Source organism: Struthio camelus, chromosome 24 (genome assembly GCF_040807025.1).
Source record: "Struthio camelus isolate bStrCam1 chromosome 24, bStrCam1.hap1, whole genome shotgun sequence".
In the NCBI taxonomy this organism is placed as follows: domain Eukaryota; kingdom Metazoa; phylum Chordata; class Aves; order Struthioniformes; family Struthionidae; genus Struthio; species Struthio camelus.
The window spans coordinates 8957844-8970434 of record NC_090965.1 but is presented as its reverse complement, the minus strand read 5'-3'; the positions used below and the strand labels follow the sequence as shown (position 1 = coordinate 8970434).

General features: G+C 44.0%; 1 protein-coding gene and 1 long non-coding RNA gene across 21 annotated transcripts in view; one reads left to right on the top strand and one right to left on the bottom strand.

Moving 5' to 3' along the window:
• RAP1A (RAP1A, member of RAS oncogene family) overlaps positions 1-4936 on the bottom strand; it is a 48237-nt gene extending 43301 nt beyond the window's left edge. For 5 of the 17 annotated variants that reach the window (XM_068918527.1, XM_068918535.1, XM_068918530.1 and 2 more), the window contains exons 1-2: positions 4802-4936; positions 4499-4707 (exon numbers count right to left, since the gene is read on the bottom strand). The gene's annotated coding sequence lies outside the window, so the exon portion shown is untranslated. Of the gene's footprint in view, positions 1-2701; positions 2785-2845; positions 3064-3537; positions 3822-3956; positions 4090-4498; positions 4708-4801 lie in introns of those variants that run through there. The other 12 variants (XM_068918532.1, XM_068918526.1, XM_068918529.1 and 9 more) reach the window with 6 other exon arrangements.
• A 204-nt stretch (positions 4937-5140) lies between these two features.
• Positions 5141-11130, top strand: LOC104142308 (uncharacterized). Of its 4 annotated transcripts, none has more exons than XR_011136233.1 (4): positions 5141-5393; positions 6682-6842; positions 7891-8002; positions 9786-11130. It is a non-coding gene; the product is annotated as an uncharacterized lncRNA (long non-coding RNA). The 4 variants fall into 4 exon arrangements; XR_693693.2 differs by lacking the exon at positions 9786-11130 and adding an exon at positions 8091-9305; XR_011136232.1 differs by having other exon boundaries at positions 5256-5393; positions 7891-9699.
• Positions 11131-12591: the final 1461 nt, after the last annotated feature.

Sequence of the window (12591 nt, the reverse complement as noted above, 5' to 3'; positions counted from 1 at the left end):
AATTTATCATTTGTATATGCAGGATTGAAATAAATTAATTTCACGTATTTATGCTCCATTTAACCATCGTCATAAATTGAAACATAGTGAACTTCACTATACTTGCAACATTAGCAGCGGAAAGCATACTTACTTTCAATCATACTGAATAACAGCAAAGAGCTTATAAAGCTGTATTCTCATTCCAAGGTATATATTTAGGAACAAAAAGCTGATCGTTCTTTATCCTTTTTGCACTTACAATGCTACGATATAAACCAAGGAGAAATTTGCGTGAGATGTGGACTTTTTGAGGATATTAATTTACACCCAGAGTCAACAGAGCAATCTAGGAATCTGAATTTTCTCAGTACAGCAGTAAATAAAACACCTCACAGTAGTTTGAGCATCTGAACAAGACAGATTGGAACAAACAAGATAGCTCAGTAAGATTAACTTTTCTTTCCAACTTTCTAACATCCTAACTTATCTCCACCATTAGGTGTCATGTTGCCAGGATCAGAAGCTTTCGCAAAGTGTGCACACAAATGTCTAACTAAAAAAATTTGATCCTGGGATTTACAAGTACCCCTTTAAGAAGATGCTTCCACTACAATTCTTTTTAATTTTCTATCATCTATTAAATAAAGAAACATATCAATTAACATTAAAAAATTCAGTCAACTGGGTATGACTACTGAACATTAAGATCATATACAACTGCAGCTAAATTGTTACGTGAACTTACACTGCTAGAGAATAAATAATAAGCCCTTTAATCACAGTAAAAAAAAAATCAATATCTACTTTAGAGCTCAGCATAAAGTAAATTCAAACTTTACGCTAAAAAAAAAAAAACACTATTTCCTCCCGAAAAACAAGTAGGGCTTCAAGGAGAAGGAAAAAAAAAAAAAAAAAGATAGATACAATCACAGGACCTGACTTATAGGTATCTCTTGAATCTGCTTCTGCAGAATTAAGCATGCAAAATTTCTAGATATACTTTACGTTTATAAAGTTAAACTAGCACACTAGAAATGTAAAGAAAGCAATAAAACAGGAAGTCACTTATATTATTATCTTCAAAAAGTTTTGATTAGGATCCACAGTCACACCCACCTGACAGAAACTAGTCCCTAGCAGTGCTCTGCTGAATTAATTTCCCTCGGGTTGACTGTAAAATAGGACCAAGGGGCATTCTGAACTTTAGGCAGCTATAAGCAAAAAATATTTTGTATATGCAGAGTAAAGACTTAAACTTTACTTAAGTTCAAATAGAATCAAAAGATTCACTTCCTTTTTCACTGGAATGGACAGATAAAATGTTCCTGTTATTAAAATATTATGATTCTTAGTTTGGCAGCTGACTGCATAAAAGGTACAAAACCGCGACATAGTGTATGTAACTGAACAAAGTCTGTGCACAGACGATTTTTTTTAATCTCCCTAAAGCTGCACAGAACAAATCTGTTTGCTAAATAACAAGTTCAAAGCGACACCAAGTATACTATACGCAGGCATAGTACAAGATAAAAAAAATTACTACAATAGATTAGTACAAACAAATGTTTAGAGTTGTTTATGTCTCAAGACTATGATTCAACATACAATTAATACTTTTACATTAGAGTACATCCACATGTTACGCTACTGCCATCTAATTAAATGGCAATTTTTTAAAAACAGGCAGCACTCTCAGACTGGACGAGCAGGCATGAAGCGTATCACAAAATAGTCTATGTCTGTATATTTGCAGCTTATGCTTTCAAATGTAAACTATTTTGATAAGCTGTGTAAACTCTGGTCTCAAAATAAAAACATTAACGTGTCACTGGAATTACACTGTGCTAGTATGTTAGTCCCCGTTTGGCATGCAGTCCTCCTTAAAATCTTTGGTAAAGCTACTTACCCTGAAAATCAGCATAGCAGAGCCAAAACACATGATTAAATATACTGCTTTTATTTCATTTGAAACTTCAGAATTATAACTCTTGGTCTCCTAATACCATTTGGGCCTACTAAATGCCATCAAAGTTTTTTTTTCTTTTTTGCACTGTACATAGTTACTAACTTTGTAACGGACATAGGAAATACCTGCTTTTAAGATGTGTAACTCACTTTTCTGTGGATGATCTTAGTTTAACTGAACACAAATATTCCTCTTGTCCTGGTGCATGATCAGTAGAAAATACTACGCATGAAAATAGATTATTTTTAGAATCAGAATATGGGAGCACTGTAATTCACTTCCGGTCACCTCCACCTTAAAGAACTACATACATGTTCTCATTTTGACTTCTAAAGCTAGGATTTCACGACTTCTGCTATCCAATGCAACAGAGAGAATGAAGTGACAAGCTGCTGAGAATCAGAAACGGTAACTCCCTAGCTTATAATTTAGCACTGAAAATTTTTGTTGAGATATGTTGTCAGTCTTCAGGCAATCGCGTCAATAAATTGATGGCATTTTCTCCTACCACAACTGTGGTAGGAGAACCTTAACTATTTTTATTTATAACACTGATCTTTTCCATAGCAACAGGATATGAACACGGCATTCCCAGCGTAATGAAGTCACTATAGCAACACGATAATGATGTCAGAATAATCAGAAAGTTTTTCCTACTTCAGCCATGGTGAACTACACTACTTCTCAAAATTAAAAACGTTGCAGATATCACAAAGGCAAGGGTGCTCCACGCCAAACTTCCCTCTAAATTACCTCACTTCTGCTAGCTTCTTACGAAAGGTTCAGACCTTGAGTAGCAATGCGGCATTTTCAACTTCACGAGGGCTCGACTCATTACTGCCTAGAGGTTTCAGGAATTCCACATTAAATAGCTTTCGGTGAGAATTAACGACATACCGTTTCATTAAGAAAGAACAACAACTCCTCATCAAAACCGTGAAGAGCTTCGCAGTAAGGACTGCGACTCTCAGTTAACAGCGTGTTTCCTCGGTTTAACCGTTCAAAGGATGCGGTGCCCCTTTTCGCTTTGCATGCTACTGCTACGCACGCCAAACCAAAAAAAAGCAACCGCAACAGAAAAGGCGTCGGGGTATCATAACCCTCCGCAGGCGACGGGCCTCTGCAAATGGAAAAAGCAACTATTCCAGGAAATATCGTCTCCCTTAGCGAGTTATTGGGGGGGGGGGGGGGACACAGAGTTTTCATGATTTGTCCTTTTTGTGGGCAGCTCTTTCCAAGTTGTGACCAAAGCAAACCCCCCCCCCCAAAGTCCCTTCCTCAGCTCTGTCAGCCAGCACCAACTTCTGGCCGCCTCCAAAATCCCAACCCGCCGGCTGACAAGGCGGCAGAGCAGCCTTCCAACCCAAAACACCGCTCCGGCAGTTAAAATAACGCCAGCAAAGACGGTGTCTACACAGAAAAACATCCCCTGGACAGAAAAACAGAAACAAGAAGCCGTTTCCGAGCTGGAAGCGGTCTGGGAGGCCGCGACGACCTGCTCCTCGCCGCTGCCGGCGGCCCGTGTCCCAAAAGCCCCTTGCCAAAACTTAAACCGCGGTGCCCCCCCCCCAAAACGGGCCCTTCCGGACCTGCCTCCGCCCCGGCTTTGCCTCACGCGTGGGGACGGCGAGGGCCGAGCAGCGAGAAGGCTCCCGAAACGCAGCGCGGAGCCCGGCCGCGGCGGCCTCGCCCCGAGCGCCGCTCTCGGGCTTCCCTCACGCCGCCCTCGGCGTCCCCTCGGCTCCCCGGGGGGGGGGGGGGGGGGGGCACAGCGGACTGGGCGCAAAACACCGCGGTTTGGGCTGCTTCCCGAGCGGAGCGGCCGCCGGGGCGACTCCCCGGCCAGGCCGCCTCTCACTGCCCCCGCGGCGACGCCCGCCGCCCCGCGCCCCCCCCCCCCCGCCGCCGCCGCCCCGCCACAAGATGGATGTCAGCCCGGCCCGGCCCGCCGTGACAGCCCGGCGCCGGCCCTGCCGCCAGCCGCAGCCCCCGCTGCCGCCCCGCTCACCCGGGCCGCTCCGCTCCGCCTCGGCGCTCGGGGCTGCTGCGCGCGGCGGGGGCAGCGCGCCCGCTCCGCCCTCAGCGGCAGCGGCCTAGCGAGGAGCCGGCGGGGCCCGGGCGGGGCGGGGCCGCCCGTGACGGGGCGCCGCCATGACACCGCCCCCCGCCCCCCCCCCCCCCCCCCGCAGCAGCGGCGGCCGGAGCCGCGCTGAGGTAACGCGGCGGCGGCGGCCGGAGCTGCCGCGCGGCTCGGCGGGCTGGCGGCGCTCCCGGTAGGCGGCCGAGGCCGGTAACGCGGCCGGGAGCGTTTCTTGCCCTTCATCGGGGCACAGCGGCGCGTCCCGTCCGCACGGGGAGGGAGCCGGGCCGCTGGTGCCTGGCGGGAGACCCCCCCCCCCCCCCGGGACGGAGCTTCCCCCCTTTTCGTCGTGTTTTCAGTCGCCAAAACGCACCTTGAGACGCGGCATTTATTAGCTACGTACTTATTTTTAAAAAACAAACTGATAAATAAAGCCTTAACAACCCCATAGGATCAAAGTAAAAATATACCTAACAGGAGACCTGCAGCCGAGGAGAACCGAAGACGAAGGGAGGAAAGAGGAAACCGCGCGTCTCCGCGTTGTCCTTGTGTCACTCCGCGTTTGGGGGCGACGGCAGCCGTTGGTGCAGCGTCGGGGCCGACCGAGCGGCGTCTCCTCGCCTGCGATCGGGGGGACTCCTGCCCTGGCTCTAGCGTGAACAACCCGGCTGTCAACCACCTAGTCAAGAAAAGCCAACATCAGCACTTAAATTTCTACAAAACAGAAGTTTGTGCTAATTAAAAAAAAAGAAAAAAAAATCATGTAAACGCGCCATAAGAGCTGCGGTCGTTTCCGTGATTTGAACGCATGGTGCTCGGTGAGTATGGCTTAAAACGCAGAGGGATACTCCATCCGTCCGCAAGCACGGCGTCTGCCCACTGCGTAACCCGGGGACACAACGAGGGCTGCAGCCACCGCCTCCGGACGAGCTCAAGGTTAGGCGGGGGACAAAGGACTCCGAGCTGTTGCGAGAGGTAACGGCAAAGCTCCTGCAGCAGCTGCAAGAGGCTAAAACAGGAGAATTTGCTGTGCTCCTTCCCAAAGACTCTCTTCATTACGTTGCTCTTGTTCAGACTTGCTGGCAGCTTGAGTATAAAACATTTTTTGCATTCACATTGCCTTTCATCCAAAGGGGAAAAAGCTAAGTATTATTTGTATTAATAAGAAATATTATTTCCTTCACAGATGGGGAAACAGAGACAGATTAAATGACTTATCCAAAACGCCTAGCAAGTCAGTGGCCAAGAGATGAGTACAACTAAGAATCCCAGCTCTCATCCTCTACTCTAATCAGAGAAAATAGCACTCCCGCTGTGCTTGTGAGTGCAGGAGAGATCTACAGTGCAGAAGAATTTTGCTTCCAGGTATAAATCATGGATGCTGATATTGATCTGTAAATCCCAGTTCTTTATGGCTCAGGTCCTAGCAGGGTATTTCTTTCCCTGGGGACCACCATGCTGGAAGAAAGCAAGTAAATCACTATTTCTTAATTTGTATAGCTGGAGGCAGGTTAGTCTCAGTGGAGGGATTTCCACATTTGCTTTCTCCATTAGGTTTGGCAGAACTCAGACTTGTCAACCTCAGTAGCATTGTTCAAAATCCCTCCTTTTGCAGGGAGGCATTTTATGTGGATGGATCACATGCCTTTAAGGATACCTAAAGCTGATTGCTGAACATCTTTGGTTGCTTCAGAATTGCAGTTTTATTGTTGACTCTAAACTTAGGCAGCAAATGACTGGCTGTATATTGTTAAAATTAAGAGGCTGTATCCAGAAAACATGCAAAGACAAAAAAAATCAGTAGTAACTGATTCAAAAAAAAATCAGTTTTGAAACTGTAAGTCAATAGTTGTGAAAGCTGCAAGTCAATAAAAATTCACTCCTGTGGATAGGAGTTGCATGAGAAGATCCTGCTTACATCCTTAAGGGGCTTAATATACTTGAAGGTATATAAGCATTCTGCCAGGCTTTATCAGAAGAGTACATTTTGCTTGCAGGTTTCCTTTAAAACTAAAGGTTTAATAAAACTTTGTCTCAAATATCAATGCATCTACAGCATCCAGACACACTCAGCGCCTGATTCAGCAAAATAAAGGACCTACTTAATGCCTGTTCTAGGACAGTTGATTCCCCCCGCCCCTCCTCCAGTTTTCTACAGATTTAGATGCAAGCTGAAAACATTTATCACTTAATCAGACTTTGCACGTACATGAAATTAGATCTGGATGAATGTGAACCTTGGCTATGAAGTAATGCATTAAAAAGGAAGGCAAAGGATGAAGAAAGATCCAAGTTCAACTGCAGTCAGTGGGAATTTTCCTACCAGTTTCTGCAGGGAATAGATCTGGATCTTCATTTCTTATAGCCCTGCATGCCACCTTTTTCCATTAACAGAACAGATACGGCTCCCATAGACAGACTTATATAGACGGGGCCTAATTCTATATGCTATGAATTCATGTATAGTTAGTGCTATGAATGTGCCTGATTCACAGTGCTATGTTACTGCACTTCTCCTGTGTAATGGTGCTTGCTCTTTAGCAAAGAAATTGAAACTGTCAACTCAGTGTTATTAAGTCTTGCATCTACACTTTCCACACCTTGCCTCTCCTTCAGTGTGTTTTCTAAACAAGAAAAAATACTATCATTTCAGGAGATATCACTGACCACCAGGTCTGGTAACTGGCCACCTCTTGCCAAGTGTCAGGAATAGCTTAAACTAGACTTGAACTAGTGAAACAGAAAGGAGATTCTCCAGGATCTGTATGTTTCTACATTACTACTGATGTCATCGCTTACGTCTGCTTAAAGTGGGTAAGAAGTGCTAACATCCCAAAACAGTGGATTTCTACTCCACACAGCCTCAGCAACACCACAAGGAAAAAAAGCAAAGAATTAAGCCCTCTATATCCTGTCATCTACAGGGTACAACTCTTTATATATTGAGCACAAAAAGATCCTTAACATTGCAGTTTTATAAAAAAATTGCAAATTATCTTGACCTTTCTACTCTTTTAAAAAAAATGTTGATGCATAACATATCTTTTCTGAAGTCCCTGCTCTAAATCCATTGATATCATTAAATTATACCAGTGCTTCACTTTTTGTGTTATGTGGCCGCAGTGAAAGACTGGGTAGAAAACATGGTTATTCCCAGCAACTGCAATAGGATTGACATTCTTTGCCTGGATGTGCTGCTGAGTTCTAGGGGTTATACCGAGGTTCATATAGACAGATGAAAATGAGTCATAATCCCTCAGGACACTTTTTTCCAAAATAACAATTGCCCAATTGGATAAATTATCACAAGTTCAGCTGATGCAAATAGCTAGCTAATACCCATTTGCTCATTTAATGAAATCCAGAAACAATGTGCAATCTCATAATGAGCCTGGATTCCTAGCTGATAGAATCACAAGACTAGAGAACAGAAGTCAGCTCAGTAAAACACATCAACAGTACGTTTAAATGCAAGTGTATTTGACACTGTGCAGACTCATAATACATTGCTGTTATTAAATGCAAAGGTGCTGACTTCATAAGGATCATGTTCTGATTGACTGAACTTTGTAAACCGCACAAAACAGGAATTTGTCCTTTCCAAACACTGTGTGATAATGAAGAAAGGATAGTCATGAAAGAATCAGAAAAATATTCATTACAAAAGCTCAACATGAGCTTTTGAAGTGGAAACATAATATTTTCTTTACAGTTTAGATTACAATGTATCATCAGGAATAATGACAATTGTAATATTAACAGTGCATGCCAACAACTACTGGCACTGTAACGACAGTAATTTCTTTCACTGATAACGTGGATACAGGGGTCACTGAGCATGCGCTTTGTCTCACGTCACCAGGCCGTGCAACATCATGATGCAATGCTCTAGAGGATGCAGCGTCCCTGCCAGGGTTCAGACCACGAAGGACAGCTTAAAACATACCAGCGTTCGACAAATTCTGTGGAGGCAGGTGAGCTCCAAAGCTGTGAGCCTATTATCAGAGCAGATAGGCAGGACCAAACAGGCTCCTCTGCTGAAAAAAAATCATTCATCCTCAGGTTGCCGCAAACCCATTTTTTCTGTGCCTGCTGTCAGGCTGGGTGAAGCTACTGGATAATTATCCAGATACGCTGGAAGGTGTGGAAATTGGGGAGGGAAGGCTGGACCCAAGGCAATGCTCTGTTTAAGGTCTAACTGGCTTCCTAAGGTAAGACCTGGGCTAGCTCTGGAGGTCAGAGTTAGAGCCCAGAAGAGCAAGCACTTCTCTCTGCCACTGTCTTCTCCTGACTCAGCTGATATCATTGAAGTTTCCTGAAAACACAGGAAAGGCTAAATCCCAAGTGGTTGCTGCAGATGCTGAAGTACTTCCAGGTTTCAGCCTCAACAAAGACTGTCTTCACCTATGAGCACAGAGATTACAGAACAGATGAGGAGGCAGGAATGGGATTCCCTTTATCAGAAGTACAAAAGATCCTGGGCCTTCTTCCTCTGTGACTTTTACTGATCTCTCTGAAAGGGAGATAGAGACTTCTTAGGCAGCTTCCTGAATGCTGTCCTAAATTGAAAGCACACCAGAAGTGTCTGGTGTCTGTCTGGTGTTTGTGATAGCACAGAGTAGGGAGAAAGGTAGAGACTGATACTTGTTTCTGTTTCAGTGGTTTTTATAAATATCATAAAAGCCTGAACCTTGCTGGGGAAGGAAGCATTTAAAAAAAAAAAACCACACACACACAATTCCTGCTTCTCAGGTATGTCAGGCAACTGCTTATTATCATACATAGGAGTTCCCATTCTTTAGGCTAATGGCAACATAGCAGGCTGATTTTTCTACAGGCAATTCAAGAATTTACTTGTGCAAAAGTGTAACAGCCTGGCATTTGCTATGAGATCAGGCAGCTGGCAAGGAATTGTCCCCAAGTGAGTTAAAATGAGCCGAGAAGTTAACTTGTGTACCTCTCTCTCACTTTTTAATCACAGGTATTGGTTGCAGAGCTATATTTGAGAGTCTTTCAAGCAATGTTATCCATGCATCTCCCCACTGCACAGCCAGTCTATTCATGGCAGAGATTTTCTTCCAAGCAGTGTGCTATATTTATTTTTTGGTGGGAGAGAGAATTTTTTTCAGAAACTGGGATCACAAAATAGAAGACTCAGTGAACTTGCTTCCCTTGCGCCAGGAACCGTTTGTGAAACATACGGGAGATGTTACCTGTTCTGGGAGGATCTAACCAGCAGTAAATGGTGTTGGAGGTGTCCAACTATGCAGAAAGACAGTACTGAATTGGGCCTCCTGTGTTTTATTCCTAATTCTAGAAGGCAATGAAGTCTAATAGAGGGCAGCCAGGGACTGGACTGTGGCAGCTTGGCTCCCTTTCTTGGCTGGGCCACTAACATGGCATGTTACTGCCACCTTTCCCTATAGCATAGGGATGGAAATATTAGTCTCCCTCGTTGGGAGGGTATGGAGTTGAATTAAAACATACCTGCAATTCTCTATGCATCTCGAGTCTGGTAAAGCAGGATGCCAAAATGTAAACTCCAATGAATGTCAGATGGGAAGGCCTGTATAATTTACATGGCAGCAACCTGGAGACTCAAAAGACAATAATAATCCCCCAATAGCTCTACAGTCATTTTGCTTTCAGTTGGGAACTCCATTCTTTTCTGGTAAGGAAAATTGGAGGATGCATTACCTGCAATTCCCGTATCACGGGACTCTTCTTCAGCTACTAATCTTTCATTCCTCCCCCCAGCCCACTTGTAAATGCAGAAATTTGCAAAACGGAGAACTACCTGAGCAGTCTTGCCAAGCTGCCGTGAAAATCTAACGGCCTAAGCAGAAAGCAAGTTTGCCTCTTCTTGTGCTGGCCAGGTAAAAATAGAAAACAACAAAAAGGTATTTTACTCACCCATGAAAAGGAAAGCTACTTGCCCCAGACAAGAACTGTATGATGCTGCACAGTATGGTCCAGAGTTCATTTTATGAATGATAATTAATAAGAACATAGCATATCATAAAATACACTTTTGCAAGGTATATGATAAGTCTTCTGACAAGCGTGCACAGAAATGCTCCGCAGTGTCTCCACGCATAGACCCACTTACCATTTCACATGACACAGTACATACTAAGACCTGATTCTGCCCTCACTTACCCCATGGACAAGTTGGAAAATGTCTGGATCAAAGTCACTAGCTTTACATGGTACAAAACCAGAATGAGAAGAGACGAGCTCCCAGTTCCCCTCAGCAGCAAAGGGCCAGGGGAGGAATGATTTCAAGCATGGAAAGGCTGACATGTCCTAGTTCAAAATGAACAGTAGTAAGTGCTGTTCCTTCAGCTGACATCAAACTGTTCACTGATCAAAGGCAGCTGTAACCATGTATTTTCTGTTATTACTCAACTTCTTCCTGTACAGCACTTTAGATCCTGATACTTGCTCACCCCACATAACTAGGTGCTGCCTTAACACATCATCTAGGTACCTAACTTCATCCTCCACAAACAGTTGCCAATTGTTTTTGCTTATTTCTAGGACAGATGCACAGCTTCCATTTTGCTATTTCCAGTGTCTAAAACCAGGCAGTACAGGGAATGGCAAGGAGGCTTGGAAAAGAAGAAAAAAGCAGAAAGAAAAATGGAAAGAAGAATTAAAATTGATGTTTTAAAATACTAGAGGAAGTCCAGGACATTCATTTGACTTTGTAGCTCTTTTTGTAATTACACACCCAATGAGTCAAAGAGTACATGAGAACTAAATGTCATATACATTTTGAAATAGAATAAAGTCTAATTCAACAAGTGTTTGCTCCCATGTTTACTCCCATGGGATTTAAACGCTTGTTCTGCTTAAACAGTGTCCCCTAACAACTGTACTATCACCTAGTTGCAAGTTAAAACTATTCCGGTTAAAATAGCAATGCAGCTACCTAATCTACAGGCTGCTGGAAACCCCTTGAGATTATTTCCACATTACCCATTCCTGATTTCTCTCAGTTGATAGCTGGTCCCTTCCAGGGTCAGTACTGGTGGATATCAGGATCTGAGGATCAGAGCTGGAAAAACGCACAAGCCTTCAGACAGTCCTTTTTCTTTCCTCACCCATAACAGTTATCCAGTTGGACCCCCAGGGAACACCTGCCTGAGTCAAAGGCTAGCAGTACAGCCAGTCACCTGGAGCTGATCAGGAGAGATGCTACTATTACGTGACAAGATTTATAAAGACATCAATGAGTGAATGGAATCACCTGTAACTGGATAAGAGATGTGTGTTTCCCATTAATGCTTCCCTGCTATCCTAAAAGGACTTATTCAACCCCAGCCTTGGTGACCTTCTGGCATGCTGCAGCAATCTCACTACTTCTGCTCTCAGGTGTTAGCAAGAGCTTGTTTTGAAACCGCTGTTTAAGGAGCGGCTGTTCCTCCTCTCTTTTTATTAGCTGTTCCACTATAATTACAATTACAATAACACTTAGCCTTAACGATAGCACTCTTCATTTTCTGATGGCTTCCAGAATGCAAGCTAATAATACTTGCTTTATGCTTCTCAATCAGCAAAGAGTAGATATTTTCCTACAGAAAGGCCATTATTTTATATCAACAGTAAAGCAAACACTGAGTAAGAGGGAGCATTAGGCACTTGTGCCTCCTCGCTGTCTGTCCTGAAAACAAAATGCTCCACTCCAAAGTAAAGACCAGTTGGTCATTTGGGACAAAAGCAGCCCATCGCAGGCACCACCAAACTGACAGCAAAACCATGAATTCCATACTGAAATCAGCTGTTGCCTCCTCAACCAGGTTGCTAAGTAATTTCCACTTCAGTTATGACTCAGTTATCTGGAAATTTTACCTGAGTAAGGACTGGGTGTCTTGCTCCTGATTCTCCAGCCCTCATGTGGTTTTTTCCTCCAGTAAAGCGCATAGGTAGATGCAGTGCTTCTCTCACTGGCTAGAGAGAGCTGGGCCATGGCTCTGAGCAGAGGTCGGCCGCGTGGTACCTAGATATCCTATTGCGGTACATGCTGAACTGCCTCTCTGTAGCTAAAGGTCATGGAAAGTGGTAAACTCTTCCCCAGATTAACCCTGGTGTCTTTCATTAGCAAGCAGCATGTATGTCTGCAGCACTAGCAGAAAAGAAACACAGTTACATCTTGGGAGCATTTGGGGGAACTTTGGTTTTCACCACTTTCCTCTGCATGCCCTTAGAAAAGAAACTGTTTGTATAAATAACAGCAGATGCATTTTAAAATAGCTCATCTCCCAGCCAGGGTTTAGCAATAGAAATGAGCAAAGATAAAACAGTTGCATATGACGTGAGAAATAAAACAGATGGGTTTGTTCAGAAAAGCAGGCCGTCCTGTGCTTTCCATGTCAGCGAGAGTGGACTGTATCAGTCTCCACAGATTGCAGCATACTGGGCTGCATCAACTTCCTGCCTAGATTCAGCACTGATGCTACCAGAGAAGTGCTGTCAGCGTTTCTGTTTTTTTTGCTTGCTTGTTTCAGCATTAAAGACAATATCGTGTATGACAATATTATGTATCTCACTAAAATGCAGA